Genomic DNA, 24,518 nt, shown 5'->3' on the forward strand with positions numbered 1-24,518 from the left:
GTTGAAGATACAGCATCTCTCGCTTTGAGATTTAGGATCCAGCCATTCAACTGATCTCCTCTCTTAATGAGGCCATTAAAGTCACTGATTAACGATCTGCCAACAGACCCTTGTTTCCCCCATGCCTGCACCCAGACTGAGCAGGAGAGCGGGGCCAACTAATACTGCTCTAATTTATTGACCCTTTTAAAAGTTGAGTGGCAAAGGCTTACCGCGCTTCGCAATGGTAATCATTTCATGTGCAGAGGTTATGGAGCTATTGCAGTGCTGACAGAAATTGTATTTGAATTCCATAACTTTGAATTTGATATTGAATTACATTTAATCTTGATGTTCTGGTGCCATTCGGGCAATTTAAAGTAATGATTGGGGACTTATTTGTGGAGGAATCTAACTTTTTCTGGGTGATGTGACGTTTTATTTGTGCTTCCCATGACTGTGTTTTTGTCAGGGATTTCGTCGTCGTCAGATGATATAGCAAAATCATCGTCGGAAAGGGGGGACCAATATGCAGCAGAATTGAGATAGTTCATTTTGAACATTTATTAACACAAAATGATTACCAAAACGAACTCACGATGTACAGACAGTCTTCTCAGGCTCTGCTAGTTAGTTTTTGCTACCATGTGGGTTTTAGCTTGCTTGAGCCTGCTAACTGAGGAGTGTTAATTCACCTGTTTCCATACATGTTTAAACATCTATCTTACAAAAGAGTTGTTTGATCCAACTGCTTAACTATTTATCTGTACATGGATTTGTGTTTATTTATTTTTCACTCAATTTTTTTAAATCTTTACAGGAAAATGCCACGGGCACTATCTGATGTGTGGAGACATTACCCTGCAGCTAATGCAGAAGGAAAAGCTGTGTACATTTGCAAATACTGTGCCAACAAGCAACAAAAGTTGACAAAAGTCCCTCTACTTCTATTCAAGGTGAAAATGATGAATCAGACACCTTATTGATAGCAACAGCTCATCGTCCTACTGGAATCAAGTTTTGATGCATGTCTTGCTCGAGCTGTGTATGCAACTGGTTCACCTCCGATGCTCACAGACAATGTGTATTGGAAGAGATTTCTGAATGTTCTTCGCCCAGCATACACCCCTTCAACCAAACATGCATTATCTACTCATTTGCTGGATGCAGAGTTCAACAGAGTTCAAGTGAAGGTCTAGCAAATCAGAGAAAGCAAACTATTGCAATCATCTCTTATGGGTGGTTGAAAGTTTGTGGGCAAGGAATAATTAACTACATCATCTCCACCCCTCAACCAGTATTCTACAAGAGCACAGACACAAGGACAACAGACACACCGGTCTCTACATTGCAGATGAGCTGAAGGCAGTCATTAATGACCTTGGACCACAGAAGGTATTTGCACTGGTGACAGACAATGCTGTGAACATGAAGGCTGCTTGGTCTAAAGTGGAGGAGTCCTACCCTCACATCACACCCATTGGCTGAGCTGCTCATGCATTGAATCTGCTCCTCAAGGACGTCATGGCACTGAAAACAATGGATACACTCTACAAGAGAGCCAAGGAAATGGTTATGTATGTGAAGGGTCATCAAGTTACAGCAGCAATCTACCTCACCAAGCAAAGTGAGAAGAATAAGAGCACCACATTGAAGCTGCCCAGCAATACCCGTTGGGGTTGTGTTGTCATCATGTTTGACCGTCTCCTGGAGGGGAAGGAGTCTCTCCAAGAAATGGCTATATCACAGTCTGCCGATATGGACAGCCCCATCAAGAGGATCCTCCTGGAGGATGTATTTTGGGAGAGAGTGGTAAGCAGCCTGAAACTCCTGAAACCTATGACAGTAGCCATTGCACGGATTGAGGGAGACATTCCCACTGGGAATGTGATGAAAGAAATAAAAGCTGAAATAAATCATTCTCTCTACTATTATTCTGACACTTCACATTCTGAAAATAAAGTGGTGATCCTAACTGAACTAAAACAGGGAATTTTTATGGGATTAAATTTCAGGAATTGTGAAACACTGAGTTTAAAAATATTTGGCTAAGGTATGTAAACTTCCGATGTGTATATATACAGTTGAAGTCTGAAGTTTACATACACCATAGCCAGAGACATTTAAACTCAGTTTCACATTTTCTGACATTTAATCAGAGTAAAAATTCCCTTTATTTCAGCTTTTATTTCTTTCATCACATTCCCAGTGGGAATGTCTCCCTCATGTCTCCCTCAATCACTGAATGCAATCCAATTCCATTTCAAATCATGAATACAAGTTTGATTTATGAATTCAATTATTAAATTTTTGCATTAGAAAATCAAAAATATTACATTTAAATTCAATATCCTAATACAAATTCAAAATGGAATTCAAATATAAATTTCTGTTGGCACTGAAATCGCTCCATATAAAGGCATCTTCCCCACTGTTACTGCTGAGCTAAGTTGGGATCACTGTGTAAGCATTTCATGGCCCAACAACAAAATCCACTCAAATCCAAAGACATAAGTGTCTTATTTGTATAAGCTCACTCAACTAAATTCCAGGTCCTGTTAGTTGCTTTAACAACTGACGGCACTCGCCACCTGACGGTAATCGCCACAGGTATTCATCACTTCTAAATTAGGCTGATAGCTCAAATTACTGGTCTCACATATTGACAGAAATGTCCATGAAAGGGGGATTGAACTGTACGGGACCAGTGGGACTGTAGAATGTAAAGTTTAACCCTGTGGTTAGTTCCATCGTCCAGTGACCGTGGTAGAGCAGCACAGCTGACCGTTGCACAGCAAGGGACCTGGACCCCCCTGAACCCAAGACTTCCTGTTTAATCCCCAGCTGGCTACTAAGAGGCTTATGTGTCACTAGATGCTGTAGCACTACAGTCCTGCTACTCTGCGTGCAGCCTGGAGACACAGAACCAAGAGAAACTAATTGGCCAATTACTACGTACATCAACACAGCATTCTCTAACTTCATACCCGTTTACGTTCTCTTCTTCAACTCTTTACTATTTCAATGTTGACATGTTGGAAATTTCTAAATGGAAAATCACTGCCCATCTACAAATCCCAGGACAGAGACATGTATACTATTACTAACTAAACACTTTCTGTTACAATGTTTGATCATACAGGGTTGTCATGCCTTTGGCATTGATCCATGCAAATAAGCCTGTACATCACATCACGCATTACTTTAGTAAAGGTTTAGGCTAGAAGGTTCTGGTGGAGGGTGATGGCATTTCTCCACCAGTAAATTCACACTTTCAGCAGCAACATGTTAAATCTAAAATTATATAGCTAAAACATGGCAGCAGAGTTGGAGGAAATTTGCCTTATGACTGTGATGACAGTGAAGTTCCAACAACTATGCAGAATGCTGTAGCCTAATGCTGAGTTCATAACCAAGTGGGAAGATGGTATTTACCACATACGACTGAGAAATATTAACTTGAACACCCCTCCAACTATTAATTTCCCCTGGGAAACTTTTCTATCATCCCTGAGCTCCGACTTCTCTCACACACCGCCCTCTGGCATCACCTACTAAGGAAATTACCTTGAAAACAGCATTTTCGGCAGTTAAATGCAACAAAACATTTATAAAAAGCTATTATGGTTTTTGTACACTATAATTTGTTTACAAACATGATAGCTGTACTTTTAGTTTATTGTTGACGCAGCTTCTTGGCCATTCGCCAATCAGGATTCATCAATGAGTTCAAAGCACATGAATGCATCCAACTGGTATTTACGACTTCACAACTAGTAATTACCACCTTCCCACTTGGTTATGAATGCAGCATAATACCCCTGGGGGGAAAAAAACACTGTTCTTGTGTAAAAAAAAATAAGATATAGTTGTTCATGTTTTAGGGAATTAATTAACTAAACCAATGATCTGGTCGAACCCTGGATACTCTTATGGGTGGTCATATTACAGACTACTATATGCTTTCATTCTTTAAACATTTAGTGAACATGTTGAAGTGAGGCTCAAATTACCATGACATAAGATCTCTACAAGCAAATGTGAGCGAGAGCAAGAAATGAACTAGTCTAATTTCCGTACTTCCTTAACTACTCCATAAATAGGTTGATTTAATTTGGGTCTTACGGCCATGACGGGAGCTCTGAAAAGATAACGTCTAACAGAAATGTTCACTTCCTGTTTTGAACCAGGACATCAACAGCCATTGAGCAAAATCTGATAAACATCTGACAGAGAGTCTCGCCTCCTGCAGAGGGCCTTGTCCACAGTGCTGTCTGTACTGCCAGAGAACAACAGGGTTACTACAGCTGATAACCAAGCACTGGGATAGTCCTCCATTCATTGTATACATTCAGTACAGATAGTAACCCTATCAATGTGTGTTGTGGTTTTGTAGCTCTGTGGTCCAGGCACATTGTAGCGATGACGTCAGTGTTTCTTCTGGCTTCCAAGCACATGTTCAATGTTTCCCAGTATCTTTACCACATGACAGCATTGATTTCTTGTCCGAGTCATTCAGAGGTAGTACAGTGTGTCACATTGGGCTCTCCAGTGGCGCAGCGGTCTAAGGCATCGCATCTCAGTGCAAGAGGAGTCACTACAGTCCCTGGTTTGAATCCAGGCTGTGTCACATCCGGACGTGAGAGGGTAGTGCGTACGGCCCAGTACATCACTGGGGCCAAGCTTCCTGCCATCCAGGACCTATATACTAGGCGGTGTCAGAGGAAAGCCCATAAAATCGTCAAGAGACTCCAGTCACCCAAGTCATAGACTGTTCTCTCTGCTACCACATGGCAAGTGGTACCGGACCGCCAAGTCTAGGACCAAAAGGCTCCTTAACACTTTCTACCCCAAAGCCATAAGACTGCTGAACAATTAATCAAATGGCCACTGGACTATTTACATTGACACCCCCCTCCTTTTGTTTTGTACACTGCTGCTACTCGCTATTTATCATCTATGCTGTCGCTTTACCCATACCTACATGTACAAATTACCTCAACTAACCTGTACCCCTGCAGACTGACTCGGTACCGGTACCCCCTGTATATAGCCTCGCTATTGTTATTGTGTTACTTTTTAAATGAGTTTATTTAGTAAATATTTTCTTAACTATATTTCTTGAACTGAATTGTTGGTTAAGGGCTTGTAAGTAAACATTGCACGGTAAGGTCTACACTTGTATTCGGCGCATGTGACGAACACAGTTTGATTTGATTGTGAGTCCCATAGGGCGGCGCATAATTGGCCCAGTGTCGTCTGGGTTTGGCCAGGGTAGGCCGTCATTGTAAATAATAATTTGTTCTTAACTTACTTGCCTAGTTAAATAAAGGTTAAATTAAAAAAAGAATAAACAAAACATGAGGTTGTGTCAGTGTGAGACCACCCAACGTGCAAGATTTCGAACAAGAGTCACAAGCCTTAGATCTAAACACTCAAGTGCAGTTCACAGGACCTGGAAAGGACAGCGACCTTGCACACCACCAAAACAGATTTCACTACAAATGGTGAACTTGCGGTGAAACTGTTTGTATGGTTTTTACACATGAATTTTCAGTTAGGTCTTCCTCCCTGGAAAAATCCCTTGAGCCATGTCATAAGCAAGTTATACATCAAGTAGTTTCGCCCAGAAGTGCGACAGACCATTATCAACCTAATTGCCCCGAGGAGAGAGGAAGAAACAGAAAAGGTACAAAAAGCGCTCAGGAAGAAACACACGCCATTTGCAATGGATCACTGACACAAGGTTCACAATCTTTCAACAGGGTCACAAGACACTGTTGTCCCTGTGGTAGAAACACAGAGGAGAAACATTACGGCAGCAAGTGGGTATTTCAGTCAGTGAGGCGCTGCTTGCCTTACGATTTCAGAGTGAGACGCAAGGATGACTTTACAGACACCCATCTCTCTATTCAACAGCCAGGCCATTCGCTGCACAGAGACTAAACTGATTACACAGCCGTGCCTGCTGCGACACAGAGAACCTGCCAAGACATGCAGGCAGGTTTCTGTTTTGTCCTACTAGCCCAGTCAAAGCAAAGAGCATCCAGACAGGAACAGGGAAGACAGAGGGAGTCCGATAGAGGAAGAGAGAGGGAAAGGGAAATTGGATACTTAGTCAGATGCACAACTGAATGCATTCAACCGAATTGTGTTTTCCGCATTTAACCCAACCCCTCTGAATCAGAAATAGGTAAAAAGAGATAAAAAGAGAGTGACAAAAAAAATGAGGCGATAACAACAGGCATGTCTGTGATTGGAGGACTGCATTGCCAGAGGTACCTGTGTGGGTACCATTTCATCTTTGGGGAACTCTGGCATGTCCTTTTCATTTCTGAAGTCTAAACCCTCTAAATTTGATTATACCCGAAACCCCAAATGCGCTTAACACTAACCCATCGGCATCAAAGAACATAGTTTAACTAGGTCCAGACAGCTTCAAGTGTACTGAGTTTATAAGCTTACACTTGTTCTGTTGAACATGTTTTTGTATTAGCATTTTTACAGGAACACGTGTAGCCTTTATATGGGCAGCACAACCATGGGTGTGCAAAGCATTTAATGCGTCTGTCGGTCGGGTTTGTGTATATAACATTTTCCTTGGATATTTGCTTGTGGTTTATGCCTGCATAATAGCTGTGCCCGATCAGAGAGTGAGTCAACCACTCAGTACTGCTGCTCTATAATAGCATGTCGTTACCACACAGTAATTAAAAAAACACTGGAGAAAGACACTGCGGAAATAGCAACTGCTGAATCACACACAAATCACTACACACCTAATGATACTCATCAACGAGACACCTTGTGGTTAAGCCACATTACGTAGCCTGTCATTGGCCCTCAATATGATCATGCAGTTATTATCAGCGACCCCGCGGTGCGTGCTTTAAGGCGCTGTGATTCTGAGTCAGTTCCAACTACTCAAAATAACTCATTTACTGTGTTTTACTTCCTAAATGGACACAGTATATAGAACTTCACTGAAATGATAATTCATTCTGGATCTATTTATTTTTTTGTAGTCCCAAATATCTTAAGAGCTCAGCGTTTACCTGAAAATAAAAAGGAAACATTTTGCCTTTCTACCACTTGCGTCCAGCTGAATCACTTCATATGTGCAGTGTGTTGTTTCAGATATTGCTCTTATATACACGGATTAAAAATATGAACGCAACATGTAAAGTGTTGGTCCCATGTGTCATGAGCTGAAACAAAAGATCCCAGAAATTCTCCATATGCACAAAAAGCTTACTTCTCAAAATGTTTGTGCACAAATTTGTTTACATCCCTGTTAGTGAGCATTTCTCCTTTGCCAAGATAATCCAGGTGTGGCATATCAAGAAGCTGATTAAACAGCATGTTCATTACACAGGTGCCCCTTGTGCTAGGGAAAATAAAAGGCCACTAAAATGAGTGCCCCATGGTGGCGGTAGGGTTATGGTATGTGCAGGCATAAACTACAGACAATGAACACAATTGCATTTTAATCGATCTCGTGACGAGATCCTGAGGCCCTTTACTTTTAAGGTATCTGTGACCAACAGATGCATATCTGTATTCCCAGTCATGTGAAATCCATAGATTAGGGGCTAATGAATTTATTTAAACTGACTGATTTCCTCTTATGAACTAACTCAGTAAAATCTTAGAAATTCTTGCATGTTGCATTCATATTTTTTGTTCAGTACAATAACATACTGCATTATCTAAGAGGAATACTGTAAAACATCTACACCAACACACAGAACAGAGCATTTAGAGTGCCGTTGGAAAGTATTCAAAGCCCTTGACTTTTTCCACATTTTGCCTAATTCTAAAATTGATTAAATAGTATTTCCCCCCCCTCCCCCCGGCACTCTACACACAATACCCCATAATGACAAAGCGAAAACACATTATTGCACATTTTTAACATATTGTCACGGTTGTCGTCGGGAAAGGAGGACCAAAATGCAGCAGGAATGTGGATGCTCATCTTTACGTTTATTTAACTCAAAAGAGAACACCAAAATAATAAACAACGAATACTCACGATCAACACAACAGTCTCGTTAGGCTCACACGCTAAACAAGAAACAATCTCCCACAAACACTAAACCAAACACATACCCATATATAGGACTCTCAATCAGAGGCAACGAGAAAGCACCTGCCTCCAATTGAGAGTCCTAACCCCCATTAACTTGTTATGGATAGGGGACAGTATTTTCACGGCCGGATAAAAAAACGTACACGATTTAATCTGGTTATTACTCCTGCCCAGAAACTAGAATATGCATATAATTATTAGCTTTGGATAGACAACACTCCAAAGTTTCTAAAACTGTTTGAATGGTGTCTGTGAGTATAACAGAACTCAAATGGCAGGCCAAAACCTGAGAAGATTCTATACAGGAAGTACCCTGTCTGACCATTTCTTGGCCTTCTTTGCCATCTCTATCCAAATCAGGGGATCTCTGCTGTAACGTGACACTTTCTAATGCTCCCATAGGCTCTCAGAAGGCGGCAGAACGTTGAATGATGACTCTGCTCTCTCTGGCTGAAAAACAGTAGCGCATTTGGTAAGTGGTCGATCTGAGAACAATGAGACTGGTGCGCGCGTGCACGAGACGACTCCATGTTTACATTTTCAGTCTTTGAATGAAAACAACGACTCCCGGTCGGAATATTATCGCTTTTTTACGAGAAAAATGGCATAAAAATTGATTTTAAACAGCGTTTGACATGCTTCGAAGTACGGTAATGGAATATTTTGAATTTTTTTGTCACGAAACGCGCCGGGCACGTCACCCTTCTTTACCCTTCGGATAGTGTCTTGAACGCACAACAAAACGCCGCTATTTGGATATAACTATGGATTATTTGGAACCAAAACAACATTGGGTGATGAAGTAGAAGTCCTGCGAGTGCATTCTGACGAAGAACAGCAAAGGTAATCCAATTTTTCTTATAGTAAATCTGAGTTTGGTGAGTACCAAACTTGGTGGGTGTCAAAATAGCTAGCCATGATGGCCGGGCTATCTACTCAGAATATTGCAAAATGTGCTTTCACCGAAAAGCTATTTTAAAATCAGACACCGCGATTGCATAAAGGAGTTCTGCATCTATAATTCTTTAAATAATTGTTATGTTTTTTGTGAACGTTTATCGTGAGTAATTTAGTAAATTCACCGGAAGTGTTCGGTGGGAATGCTAGTTCTGAACATCACATGCTAATGTAAAAAGCTGGTTTTTGATATAAATATGAACTTGATTGAACAAAACATGCATGTATTGTATAACATAATGTCCTAGGAGTGTCATCTGATTAAGATCATCAAAGGTTAGTGCTGCATTTAGCTGTGGTTTTGTTTTTTGTGACATTATATGCTAGCTTGAAAAATGGGTGTCTGATTATTTCTGGCTGGGTACTCTGCTGACATAATCTAATGTTTTGCTTTCGTTGTAAAGCCTTTTTGAAATCGGACAGTGTGGTTAGATTAACGAGAGTCTTGTCTTTAAAATGCTGTAAAATAGTCATATGTTTGAAAAATTGAAGTTTTCGGATTTTCGAGGAGTTTGTATTTCGCGCCACGCCCATCATTGGATATTGGAGCAGGTGTTCCGCTAGCGGAACGTCTAGATGTAAGAGGTTAACCTAAACATAGAAATACAACTAACTAGACTAAACATAGAACAGTGCCCAAAAACCCCGGAATACCTAAATCAAATACCCTTCTACAAAACCACCACCCCGAACCACATAAAACAAATACCCTCTGCCACGTCCTGACCAAACTACAATAACCCTTATACTGGTCAGGACGTGACAGTACCCTCCCCTAAAGGTGCAGACCCCGAATGCACCTCATAAATAAACAAAAAACCCAAAACAACAACAAAAAATCCCCCTAAACTAAAGGGAGGGAAGGGAGGGTGGCTGCCATCACCGACGGCACTTGTGCTACACCCCCCCCTCCCCAACGCACCTATACAGGTGGTGGTTCAGGCTCCAGCCTACTGTCCTCCCGAATGCAGACAGACTTGATTAGTTTCGGGCCGTAGGCAGACTCCCCTTGTTCCGGATCGTAGGCAGACCTCTTCCTTTCCACACTGAAGGCAGACTCATTAAATACATAGTTAATTATTTTTTGTTCCAAATCGTCAGGCTTACTCAGTTCCGGGTTGCTGCTAGACTCCCTTGGTTCCGGGTCACCGGCAGACTCATCCGGTTCTGGGTCACAGACAGACCCCTTCGGTTCCGGGTCGCAGGCAGACCCCCTCGGTCCCGGGTCGCAGGCCGACCCCCTCGGTTCCGGGTCGCAGGCAGACTCACCTGGTTCCGGGTCGCAGGCCGACCCCTTCGGTTCCGGGTCGCAGACAGACTCACCTGGTTCCGGGTCGCAGACCGACCCCTTCGGTCCCGGGTCGCAGGCCGACCCCCTCGGTTCCGGGTCGCAGGCAGACTCCCTCGGTTCCGGACTAGACGCTGGTGCCGAACGCACGCTGGTGCCGGAGACGCACGCTGGTGCCGGATTGACGCACGCAGGGCCGGACTCGACTGCACGCTGGTGCCGGATGCTCTGGACTGCACGCAGGTGCCGGATGCTCTGGACTGCACGCTGGTGCCGGATACTCTGGACTGCACGCTGGTGCCGGATACTCTGGACTGCACGCTGGTGCCGGATACTCTGGACTGCACGCTGGTGCCGGATACTCTGGACTGCACGCTGGTGCCGGATACTCTGGACTGCACGCTGTTGCCAGATTCACTACGCCGCTGTTGCAGGGCCGCTGGCAGGATCTCTGGACTGCACGCTGTTGCCGGATACTCTGGACTGCACGCTGTTGCCGGATACTCTGGACTGCACGCTGTTGCCGGATACTCTGGACTGCACGCTGTTGCCGGATACTCTGGACTGCACGCTGTTGCCGGATACTCAGGACTGCACGCTGTTGCCGGATACTCAGGACTGCACACTATTACCGAACTCTCCAGGCTGGGCTGACGCACTGGAAGCCTGATGCGTGGTACTGGTACTGGATGTGCCAGTCTGGGGACACGCCCCTCGGGGCTAGTGCGGGGAGCGGGAACAGGCCGAGTCGGACTGGGTTGACGCACTGGAAGCCTGGTGCGTGGTGCTGGTACTGGACGTGCCAGACTGGGGACACGCACCTCAGGGCTAGTGCGGGGAGCGGGAACAGGCCGAGTCGGACTGGGTTGACTCACTGGAAGCTTGATGCGTGGTGCTGGTACTGGACGTGCCAGACTAGGGGTTCGAACTTCCGGGTCAGCAAGAGAGGCAGGAACTGGAAAAACTGGGCCATGAAGGCGCACAGGCGGTCTTGAATGCACCTCCTGCACAACCCGTCCTGGCTGGATGGAACTAGCAGCCCTGTATGAGCGGGGTGCTAGTACAGGGCGAACTGGGCTGTGCAGGGCCTGATGGTTGCCGTGCGTAGAGCGGGAGTAGGGTAGACTGGTCCTAGGAGGCATACCGGCGACCAGACACGCTGCGCAGGCATCCTCCTACCAGGCTGGATGCCCACTCTAGCACGGCATCTGCGAGGGGCTGGAATAACTCGCACTGGACTGTACGTGCGTATGGGCGAGATTGTGCGCACTTCAGCAAAACACGGCGCTCTCCACTCCATACGATCCTTCCTATAAGCACGGGTAGCTGGCTTAGGGCTCACCCTTGGCCCAGCCAAACTACCCATGTGCCCCCCCCAAAAAAATTATTGGGGATGCCTCTCGTGCTTTATCGGCGCGTACAAGGCCTCGTACCTCCGCCTCTCCGCCTTGGCTGCCTCGATTTCCTCCCGTGGGCGACGGTATTCCCCAGCCTGGTGCCAAGGTCCAGCCCCGTCCAGAATTTCCATCCCAGGTCCATCTCGAAATCCCTTTACTCCTTACTCTGCTGCTTGGTCCATATTTGGTGGGAGATTCTGTCACGGTTGTCGTCCGGAAAGGAGGACCAAAACGCAGCAGGAATGTGGATGCTCATCTTGTAGTTTATTTTAACTCAAAGAGAACAGCAAAATAACAAACAAAAGAACGAACAAACGATCAACAAAACAGTCTTGTCAGGCATAGACACACAAAACAAGAAACAATCTCCCACAAACACTAAACCAAACACATACCCATATATAGGACTCTCAATCAGAGGCAACGAGAAAGCACCTGCCTCCAATTGAGAGTCCAAACCCCCATTAACCTAAACATAGAAATACAACTAACGAGACTAAACATAGAACAGTGCCCAAAAACCCCGGAATACCTAAATCAAATACCCTTCTACAAAACCACCACCCCGAACCACATAAAACAAATACCCTCTGCCACGTCCTGACCAAACTACAATAACAAATAACCCTTATACTGGTCAGGACGTGACACATATGAAAAAACAGAAAAACCTTATTTACACAAGTATTCAGACCCTTTGCTTTGAGACTCGAAATTGAGCTCAGCTGCATTCTGTTTCCATTGATCATACTTGAGATGTTTCTACAACTTGATTGGAGTCCACCTGTGGTAAATTCAATTTATTGGACCTCATTTGGAAAGACACACGTCTATTATAAGGTCCCGCAGTTGACATTGTATGTCAGAACAAAAACCCGCACCGCCCGCCCGACTAGCATCCACTACTCTGGACGGTTCTGACTTAGAATACGTGGACAACTATAAATACCTAGGTGTCTGGCTAGACTGTAAACTCTCCTTCCAGACTCATTAAGCATCTCCAATCCCAAATTAAATATTTCGCAACAAAGCCTCCTTCACTCATGCTGCCAAACATCGTAAAACTGAGTATCCTACCGATCAATGACTTCGGCGAGCTCATTTACAAAATAGCTTCCAACACTCTACTCAGCAAATTGGATGCAGTCTATCACAGTGCCATCCGTTTTGTCACCAAAGCCCCATATACCACCCACCACTGCAACCTGTATGCTCTCGTTGGCTGGTCCTCGCTACATATTCGTCGCCAAACCCACAGGCTCCAGGTCATCTAAGTCTTTGCCAGGTAAAGCTCCGCCTTATCTCAGCTCACTGGTCACCATAGCAACACCCACCTGTAGCACACGCTCCAGCAGGTATATTTCACTGGTCATCCCCAAAGCCAACACCTACTTTGGCCACCTGTCCTTCCAGTTCTCTGCTGCCAATGACTGGAACGAATTGCAAAAATCACTGAAGTTGGAGACTTATATCTCATCATCAGTTATCAGAGCTGCTTACTAATCGCTGCAGCTGTACAGTACACAGCCCATCCAACCAACTACCTACCTCAGCCCCATATTTGTTTTTCTGCTCTTTTGAACACCAGTATTTCTACTTGCACATCATGATCATCTGCACATCTATCACTCCAGTGTTAATTGCTAAATTGTAATTACTTCGCCACTATGGACTATTTATTGCCTTACCTCTTTACTTAATTTGCACACACTGTAAACAGATTTTTCTATTGTGTAATTGACTGTAAGTTTGTTTATCCCATGTGTAACTCTATTGTTGTTTTTGTCGCACTGATTTGCTTCATCTTGGCCAGGTCACAGTTGTAAATGAGAACTTGTTCTCAACTGGCCTACCTGGTTAAATAAAGGTGAAATTTAAAAAAGTCATACAGTCACAGTCCCACAATAAGAGCTACAACGCTAATATTTGCCTAAACACTTCACAGTTATGTTCTGTGGGTGTCACCGAGTAGACTGATTCCCCATTTCATTGCTTCACATTCCAACCTTCTCTAACATTATCTAGTCTAAATATGGCACGATTCCACCAATTGTAACCTTCTGCATCACTTTCAAAGAGGTACTTTTATTTTGAAGGCAAACCGCAAATTCCACTATTGTGCCTAATCCTTATTGTGGCTAGCTTCACAACACATAACCCGGTCTGGTCGAGCATCACTAGCCAGATGAAGCTAGCTGGCTGCTTATAAACGTTAGCTTTGGGCAACAGGGTTAAAACCTCTTACATCTAGCCGTTCCGCTAGCGGAACACCTGCTCCAATATCCAATGATAGGCGTGGCGCGAATGACAAATTCCTCTAAAATACAAAAACTTCAATTTTTCAAACATATGACTATTTCACAGCATTTTAAAGACAAGACTCTCCTTTATCTAACCACACTGTCCGATTTCAAAAAGGCTTTACAGCGAAAGCAAAACATTAGATTATGTCAGCAGAGTACCCAGCCAGAAATAATCAGACACCCATTTTTCAAGCTAGCATATAATGTCACAAAAAACAAAACCACAGCTAAATGCAGCACTAACCTTTGATGATCTTCATCAGATGACACACCTAGGACATTATGTTATACAATACATACATGTTTTGTTCAATCAAGTTCATATTTATATCAAAAACCAGCTTTTTACATTAGCATGTGACGTTCAGAACTAGCATACCCCTCGCAAACCTCTGGTGAATTTACTAAATTACTCACGATAAACGTTCACAAAAAACATAACAATTATTTTAAGAATTATAGATACAGAACTCCTTTGTGCAATCGAGGTGTCCGATTTTAAAATAGCTTTTCGGTGAAAGCACATTTTGCAATATTCTGAGTAGATAGCCCAGCCATCACGGCTAGCTATTTAGACACCCACCAAGTTTAGCCCTGATCAAAGTCAGATTTACTATTAGAAAAGTTTGATTACCTTTGGTGTTCTTCGTCAGAATGCACTCCCAGGACTGCTACTTCAATAACAAATGTTGGTTTGGTTCAAAATAATCCATAGTTATATCCAAACAGCGGCGTTTTGTTCGTGCGTTCAAGACACTATCCGAAGTGTAAATAAGGGTCACGAGCATGGCGCATTTCGTGACAAAAGATTTCTAAATATTCCATTACCGTACTTCGAAGCATGTCAACCGCTGTTTAAAATCAATTTTTATGCCATTTTTCTCATAAAAAAGCGATAATATTCCGACCGGGAATCTGCGTTTAGGTAAACAGACGAAAGAAAACAAAGCATGGGGTCGACGCGGGCACGCGCCTGAGTCTCACAGTACTGTAACCAGCCACTATCCAAACGCGCTACTTTTTTTCAGCCAGAGCCTGCAAAGCCACGATTCAGCTTTTTGCCGCCTTCTGAGAGCCCATGGGAGCCGTAGGAAGTGTCACGTAACAGCAGAGATCCTCTGTAATGGATAGAGATAATCAAGAAGGGCAAGAAATTGTCAGACAGGGCACTTCCTGCATGGAATCTTCTCAGGTTTAGGCCTGCCAAATGAGTTATGTTATACTCACAGACACCATTCAAACAGTTTTAGAAACTTTGGAGTGTTTTCTATCCAAAGCTAATAATTATATGCATATTCTAGTTTCTGGGCAGGAGTAATAATCAGATTAAATCGGGTACGTTTTTTTATCCGGCTGTGAAAATACTGCCCCCTAGCCATAACAGGTTAAGTAGCTGGCTAGCTATTTATTTTCATGAACTGAAGTTCAATTTCAATAGGTGAACAAGTTGCTACCTAGCTAATACGTACAAGGATTCCTAAATCATTGCTAAGAATAGTGAAAATGACTGCAGTTTCTACTGGTCATTGTTTTCAGGAAGGTTGTATTGGTGCCATCTAGGTACCAAGCTAAAGCTAGCTAGCTACCCCAGAAGTTGTGGTCAAACAAATAATGCTTTATTACCAACGGGGTATTGTAAACACATCGTTTGTGGCCGGCTATTTGCAGACTTTTTTTGTACAGCTTTGACAGTGCTACTGATAGTATTGGTGACGCTTGGCTTGCACGTACAAATTCAGAACCCACAACATTCTGTAATAGAACGGTGTTATTTGACGTGTCAAATTAAAATCTTATTTAACGCGTCGGTGTTATTTGACGTGCATCTTTTTTGACACGCAAAGAGCCAAACGGCATTCCATAGTATGTCGTGAAGCTAACAGCAGTGACACTATTACTGTAACTCCGGTAGGGCAACATCTGAACAATAGCGCACTTGGTAACCTTAGTGTGTACCCGTACTCGACCAGTCGCGAAAGCCAACATCACCCACGACAGAGAACGGTTGATTGTCAAGGGCAATGAATTCCATTATCTTGCCGTTATTTTCTTACTCTTTCAAATGGCGGTGTTGCACATGTAGCGCAACATTTAACGTGACGTCATTACGTCCTGTAACCTACGTTATATAGGTATGCACGTCAGCTTTGACATCGGTTTTTCACGTCGGCGTTAAACTTAACATTGGACCGATACCGGCATTTTTAGCTAATATTGGCCGATTCCGATATGTTCACCGATATATCGTGCATCCGTAGCTGTAACGTAACAAAATGTGGAAAAGTCAAGGGGTCTGAATACTTTCCGAAGACACTTCATAGCATCACAAACCACATAACTGTAAACCCTGCAGCTTCCCGTTTGAAAAAGCTCAGGGAGCTTGACAACTACACTGTGGTCTCTTCAACTACACTGTGAACTCTGAGTTCGGCTGCCTTGTAGCACAGTGTTCTGAAATAGACTGGGCTGGTCTACCCTGCACTCTGTGGCTTCTAAGTTGTTCTGATTAGAGCATACATGGTTCTCCCAATGTAGCAGAGTCTCTTGAGGGTTTGTGCCAATGAAATGATAAAGAGATTAGTATTGTCAAGTAATGATTGACAGTGAACAAACAACACCCAAACACAACACTCAACAAGAGCCAAACTCAACTTCAAACGCTAATTGCATCCATAATTTTTAAAAAGTGGTAGATATGACTGTGTCTACACAAGCAATTACCCTGCGGGCGAGTTTGGGTGCATTTGTGTGATGTGCATGTGAGAGAGCGAGAGAGAGAGAGGACATTTAAAACCTGTTGGTGATAGGGGGCAGTATTTGCACGGCCGGATAAAAAAACGTACCCGATTTAATCTGGTTACTACTCCTGCCCAGTAACTAGAATATGCATATAATTAGTAGATTTGGATAGAAAAAACCCTAAAGTTTCTAAAACTGTTTGAATGGTGTCTGTGAGTATAACAGAACTCATATGGCAGTCAAAACCCTGAGACATATCCTAACAGGAAATGGAAATCTGATGTGTGGAAATCACTTCTAACCTTTGCCATTGAAACACACAGGGGCTTATTAATCATTTAGCACTTCCTAAGGCTTCCATTAGATGTTGACAGTCTTTACAAAGTGGTTTGAGTCTTCTATGGTACAAACTGACCCAAAGAGAGGCTGTGGAACTTGGTCACAGGGGGAGGGCCATTTACTACAATGACGTGGCCGCCCATGGCTACCCTCCCCTTTCGAAACGTTTAGTAAGACTATGCAATCGTCCGCCTTGAATATTATTGAAGCTCTGGTTGAAAAAGGCCCTAAAGATTTATGTTATACAACGTTTGACATGTTTGAATGAACTTAAATATATATTTTTTGCACATTCGTGACGACAAGTCCAGGCACTACGGTACATTTTGAGTAGCCTTCGGAACGCGCTAACAAGAAGGAACTATTGGGACATAAATTATTAACTTTTTCGAACAAAACTACATTTGTTGTGGACCTGGGATTCCTGGAAGTGCCTTCTGATGAAGATAATCAAAGGTAAGGGAATATTTACAATAGTATTTTTGATGGTTCCAAGATGGCGCTAACATGAATTGCCTAGCCTATTTTTCTGAGCATACCAGTCGTTTATTGCAAAGTGTGATTTCCCAGTAAAGTTATTTTTAAATCTGGCAAAGCGGTGGCATTCACGAGATGTTAATCTATAATTATTTGAATGACAATATTACATTTTAACAATGTTTTCAAATAGTAATTTTGTAAATTGTAGCACTGATTCACCGGAAGCATTTGAGGGAAAAGATTTTCTGAACATCACGCGCCGATGTAAAATACTGTTTTTATATATAAATATGAACTTTATCGAACAAAAAATGCATGTATTGTGTAACATGATGTCCTAGGAGTGTCATCTGATGAAGATTGTCAAAGGTTAGTGCTGCATTTAGCTGTGTTTTGGGTATTTGTGATGCATCTAGTTGCTTTGAAAATGGCTGTGCGATTATTTCTGGCTGGTTACTCTCCTAACATAATCTAATGTTTTGCTTTTGCTGTAAAGCCTTTTTGAAATCGGACAACGTGGTTCGATTCAGGAGAGGTGTATCTATAAAACGGTGTAAAATAGTCATATGTTTGAGAAATTGAAGTTATAGCATTTATGAGGTTTTGTATTTCGCGCGACGCGATTCCACTGGCTGTTGACTAGGGTGGGACGCTTGGTTAATTGGCATTCCAACTCTCGAACACAGCCACCCAGAGGAAGTCATCAACTGCCGAGGGCCCTGGTGTTGAGGAGCAGAGGGCATGCTGGGAGAAGAATGTCAGGCCAATTGCACCCTACTAAGGTTGACAGTCAGGCCGTGTATTTTATGTACACGGATGGTCATTCAAGAATATCAAGAATGTTCCACCACCAAAAGCACATCCAGCCAACTTAAAAACTGTGGGAAGCACTGGAGTCCACATGGGCAAGTATCCCTGTGGAACACCTTCTACAACTTGTAGAGTAAATGCCCAGACAAACTGAGGCCATTCTGAGGGCAAAAGGAAGCGGGGTGTGGAATATGTTCCTAATGTTTGGTATAACCAGTGTGTACAACAGTATTGCTGAAGACAGTTTGGAGTTTGAGATGTATTGTGAATGAATCAAAAACAAAACACATGGTCTACAGTGCATACACTGAATAAAAATATAAAATGCAACATGTAGTGTGGTCTCATGTTTTATGAGCTGAAATAAAAAAATCCCAGAAATGATACATATGCACAAAAAGCTTATTTCTCTCAAATGTTGTGCACAAATTTGTTTACATTCCTATTAGTGAGCATTTATCCTTTGCAGAGATGATCCAGCTACCTGACAGGTGTGGCATATCAAGAAACTGATTTCTTATAAGCTTCCGGGTTAAAGTCCCGCTCCTTGAAAGTGGCAAGCTCTAGCCTTTAGCTCAGTGCGGATGTTGCCTGTAATCCATGGCATCTGGTTGGGGTATGAATGTACGGTCACTGTGGGGACGAAGTCATTGATGCACTTATTGATGAAGCCAATGACTGATGTGGTGTACTCCTCAATGCCATCGGAGGAATCACGGAACACATGAGAGCACCAGCTGTTCCGGAAAACTGTGTGATCATACTCTCCAAAGCCGATGTGAGTAAGACCTTTAAACAGGTCAACATTCACAAGGCCGCAGGGCCAGATGGATTACCAGGACGTGTACTGTGAGGATGCGCTGACCAACTGCGAAGTCTTCACTGACATTTTCAACCTCTCCCTGTCCGAGTCTGGAATACCAACATGTTTTAGGCAGATCACCATTGTCCCTGTGCCCAAGAACACTAAGGTAACCTGCCTAAATGACTACCAACCCGTAGCACTCACGTCTGTAGCCATGATGTGCTTTGAAAGGATGGTCATGGCTCACATCAACACCATTATCCCAGAAACCCTAGACACACTCCAATTTGCATACCGCCCTAACAGATCCACAGATGATGCCATCTCTACTGCACTCCACACTGCTCTTTCCCACCTGGACAAAAGGAACACCTATGTGAGAATGCTATTCACTGACTACAGCTCAGCGTTCAACACCATAGTGTCCTCAAAGCTCATCAATAAGCTAAGGATGCTGGGACTAAACACCTCTCTCTGCAAGTGGATCCTGGACTTCCTGACAGGCTGCCCCCAGGTGGTAAGGGTAGGTAAAAACATATCCGCTATGCTGATCCTCAACACAGGGGCCCCTCAGGGGTGTGTGCTCAGTCCCCTCCTGTACTCCCTGTTCACTCATGACTGCACGGCCAGGCACGACTCCAACACCATCATTAAGTTTGCCGATGACACAACAGTGTTAGGCCTGATCACCGACAAGACAGCCTATAGGGAGGTCAGAGACCTGGCCGTGTGGTGCCAGGACATCAACCTCTCCCTCAACGTGATCAAGACAAAAGGAGATGATTCTGGACTACAGGAAAAAGAGGACCGAGCACGCGCATCACTGCCTGGTATGGCAACTGCTCGGCCTCCGACCGCAAGGCACTACAGAGGGTAGTGCGAACAGCCGAGTACATCACTGGGGCCAAGCTTCCTGCCATCCAGGACCTCTATACCAGGTGGTGTCAGAGGAAGGCCCGAAAAATTGTCATAGACTGTTCTCTCTGCTACCACACGGCAAGCGGTACCGGAGCGCCAATTCTAGGTCAAAGAGGTTTCTAAACAGCTTCTACCCCCAAACCATAAGACTCCTGAACATCTAATCACATGGCTACCCAGACTATTTGCATTGCCCCCCCACCTTTTACACCGCTACTACTCTCGGTTGTTATCATCTATGCATAGTCACTTTATACAGACACTATATACACTTTCCGGTGTCTGAATATAGCCTTGCTACTGTTATTTTCAAATGTCTTTTTACTGTTGTTTTATTTCTTTACTTACACACACACACACCTTTTTTCCCCGCACTATTGGTTAGAGCCTGTAAGTAAGCATTTCACTGTAAGGTCTACACCTGTTGTATTCGGCGCACGTGACATAAACGTTGATTTGATTTAATAACTCTACCTACATGTACATACTACCTCAACTAACCGGTGCCCCGCACATTGACTCTGTACCGGTAGCCCCCCTGTATTTGTCATGCCATTCATCCGCTGCCATCACCTCACCTCGAAATGGCATAGAAAAAAAGCATTCCACTCCCAGAGCTTAACACGTCCATCTATGCTGTTTCATTTGAACCCAGACTACAGCAGCCAATCAGAGCCGTGTTCCATCCCATGCTTCCCACACCTGTTGTTGGTAATTCTCCCAAGTGATGTTGCGAGTAGCCTCGTTCATTAGGGGGAGATATGAACAGAGACGAAGAAAATGCAGTCCCAGAAATAATTACTGCGAAAGGATCAGTTGTTTGGGCTTATTTTGGTTTTAAACCTAGTGACATCGATCAGAGTGAGGCAGTGTGCTTGAACTGACACAAAATGCTATAGCAACAACACAGGTCACAAGCAACTTATTCCACCATTTGAAACACAGCCATGTAAATACAGCATGACAACAAAACAAATTGGGCAGAGGCCAACAAGCATCATAACAAGAGCAAAGCCCCGGCAACAACCCATCATGGAATAGTTTGCACAGGAAATGTCATGCCAAAACAGGTGCACTATTTCGCGACAACAAGTGGAGCCCTATATGTCATTGACACTGTACTACATCGATGCCGACTGGAAGCTGCGCAGCAGGTGCTTGCAGACTGCCCACTTTCCAGAGGACCACACTGCAGAGATAATATCCCAGGGGCCGTGGGACTCGTTAGCAGCCTGGGATCTGCCAGAGGAGAAGCAGGTGTGCATCACAATGCACAGTGGGGCAAACATATTTAAAGCCACCAACCTAAACGGATGGATGAGGTTGCAGTGTCTTGGATATCGACTTCACCTCGCCATTGGTATGTATTGTAATAAAGTTAAATATACATCTAACAAAAAGTTATATGCCTACATTTTGATTGCATTTGGAGCAAATAATATGCTGCAATTACCAAACACCAATATACTTGAACTTGGATGAAATACTATTGCATTTCAAATCTGAAGAAATAAATGCATGTTTAAAATACAGGTCTCTTTCTGTAGAAGTGTTTCATCATCTTATTAATCATATGCTGGATCACCTGGTAGTCAAATAACTTAGGCTAATATATTGTGGCAATTCCTGTACATGGTGTAAAAAGGGCACTAACAGAGAGCCAAAAAAGAAATGTATAATTGCAATTTTTATTTTATAATAATAATAATAATAATAATAATAGGTACATTTATCGTGCTATGGATTTTTGACCATATCACCTAGCTCTACTGTGGGCACAGGGGAACGTGTGTAGGTCAGTGTTGGTCTTACACATGGGGTACACAAACATGGATGCAGACAAGACTGAAGAGACCGACACATTCCTCATATCCCAAACATAACACCACTCATTCCTCCCCTGATCAGTCTCTACAAAACCACTTCATGCTATCACGTTAACAACAAACTTATTTCTGAAGGCAGAGGGATTTTTCACTGCCATGACAGCCTGGCCAGCCTCTCGTGTGTGTACAGCCCACAGAGAAAAACACTCCTATCCTACTTCCCTGTCTATATCCCTTTTATCATAATTGTTTTTGTTGATCAAATCATTGGCTAAATTAAGCCCCCTGACGGCGGTCAAGCCCTTGCACAAAGGGCAGATTGTGTGGCCCTGGCTGGGTACTACCCAGACGGCAGAGTTTCCCACACTCTGTTCAGACTGGGGCTACTACTTCCAGAAGAGGCGTGGGGTTGAGCTGGCCATTGGATAAAACATTGTCATAGCCAACAAGATCATATCGAGAGAGAGAAGGACATTTTGTGCATAGGCCATAACTGTAACATTAGGAATATAACCCTCTCAAATCTATTAACATACAGGTAACTGAAATAAATTAAATGAGGGACGAAGTGTATTGAAAGCAGGTGCGGTTCCTGAGAAAATTAAGCAATTAACATCCTCATGCTTAGGGTTGTGTATAAAAATGCCCAGTTGCCCAATATTTTGGCTATCATGGCTAGAAGAGATCTCAGTGACTTTGAAAGAGGGGTCTCAAAGGAGCATAGGGTGTGTGTGTCTCAATCACCAGATCTCAACCCAATTTAACACTTCGAGGATATTCTGGGGCGACGCCTGAGACTGCGTTTTCGACCACCAACAAAACACCAAATGATGGCATTTATCGTGGAAGAATGGTGTCACATCCCACCAATAGAGTTCCAGACACATGTAGAATCTATGCCAACGTGTATAGTTAGTCAGCAGCATCAATGACATCATTATTATTCATGTTAGGCTTCTATTTCACGGAATTTAAGACGTTTTCTGGAAAGTTGTAACTGTTTAGGCTTACATACAGGACCTTCTCCAGCAATGGCTTCACTCTAAACATGGGATGTGCTTGTCCATTTTATCCAGACGCTTATTCTGGCTATTAAAACTTCAAATCTGCGGCCAATGTAAACAAGCTTTCATCATTTGCAGATGGAGACATTCCCTTGCATCGACATAGAACAAAAAGTCACCAGATGGATTAGATTGTAGGAGATTAGCTAAGGGAAATCGGCAAGCAACAGCAATGGAGATAAGGACATGATTCGCGAAACGAAATGTTAGTGTAGCGTCAAGTGATTCTGACAGACAGCTGATACACTAACATTTCCAATAGATTGGGATTCTATAAACAGATTATCATATGGTACACTGACAGGCTATATAGTGTCGACCTTTGTTTCATAAAAAGCCAAGGATTCTTTCCCGCGGCTTGTGTTACTAAATACCCGAGGCTACCAAGCATTTCTATCGCATTCATTTCAAATATCAAACAAATCCCAGTTTACAGACAAGACTCTCTTTGTCATCATAATGCGGAGCAACAATGAGCCCTCTCCGTCTACCCTGCACTCATCATGGGTCGTCCGTCACCCATGACAATCTGCTGGAGGATTCCACCAACACACAACACAAAGTAGACCACAATGTCTTATAAAAGGAAACATCTGACTAAATAGCCAGGCCTATAGTCCCTAGTCTCCATACAGTCCGTTGTGTGATTGAATGGTTGCAAAATTGACTTACTGTATTGCAGTAGCCGGGCTATGCAGAAGACTATATCAAATATTGTGAAAATAAATATACATACACACTTCTTAAATTCACCCCTAAATGCCATATGCTACTTAGGACAAACCACAAGATAAACACAAAATCAACATACATGTCTGCCGCCAGGGTAGGTAGCCTATCAGACGAAGTCACTCTAAATCTTTGAATCCGAATTTCAAATGAAAATGTCAATTCAATAAAAAGGAAATTAGTTCAGCGAATTCCTTCATCAGAAATAGGCAAATTACACAATTAATATCCAAGAGACTTGTTCACGCAATGCAGCTCCTTTGTCATTTGCCCTCCAGTTTCACGAGTGTCACTTTCTCCCTCTGCTGCGAGCGAAGCAGAAGGCTTGCTTCCTTATCTCTCGAGGGGTGTGGACAAACCAATGAGGATGAAGAAGACTTCCACCCGACCCGGGGTCGTGACTTCTTAAGGACTTTTTGGAGATGTGGCGAAAACAGGCAACGACACCATGCGCCACAGCTTTGTAGCCTACAAACTCCTGTTGAGCACTCTTCGAGAGTTTATCCGCGGGTGCAAACACACAGACCGACACACAACTAGGAGCTGCTATGGCTGCAGGGAGCAATGTGCTGGTTGAGCTTCAAAGAGCAACGGGGGAAGGGTGGGTGGAGGGAGAAGGGGGATTTTCAGCTGTGTGCGCCTCTCACGTCTTGAGAATTGGAATAGAAATGTCCCATTCACCCTCTCCGCAATACCCAAATGGGCTTTGGCATGCAAGCTGTACTTGGAAGTACAAACAGTTAATGTAAAGTTATTGACAGGGAATGTATGCTCAAACTAAGGTTGCAGAAA

The 24,518-nt window shown here is 43.4% G+C and overlaps 1 protein-coding gene across 1 annotated transcript in view; it reads right to left on the reverse strand.

Moving 5' to 3' along the window:
• Window positions 1–24,268, reverse strand: part of LOC106560830 (rho family-interacting cell polarization regulator 1) — a 96,135-nt gene extending 71,867 nt beyond the window's left edge. Inside the window, exon 1 of the mRNA XM_045688193.1 lies at window positions 23,809–24,268. The gene's annotated coding sequence lies outside the window, so the exon portion shown is untranslated. The remainder of the gene's footprint in view (window positions 1–23,808) is intronic.
• Between the last annotated feature and the right edge of the window lie 250 nt (window positions 24,269–24,518).

The sequence above is a fragment of the Salmo salar genome, chromosome ssa10 (assembly GCF_905237065.1).
Source record: "Salmo salar chromosome ssa10, Ssal_v3.1, whole genome shotgun sequence".
Taxonomy (NCBI): Eukaryota; Metazoa; Chordata; class Actinopteri; order Salmoniformes; family Salmonidae; genus Salmo; species Salmo salar.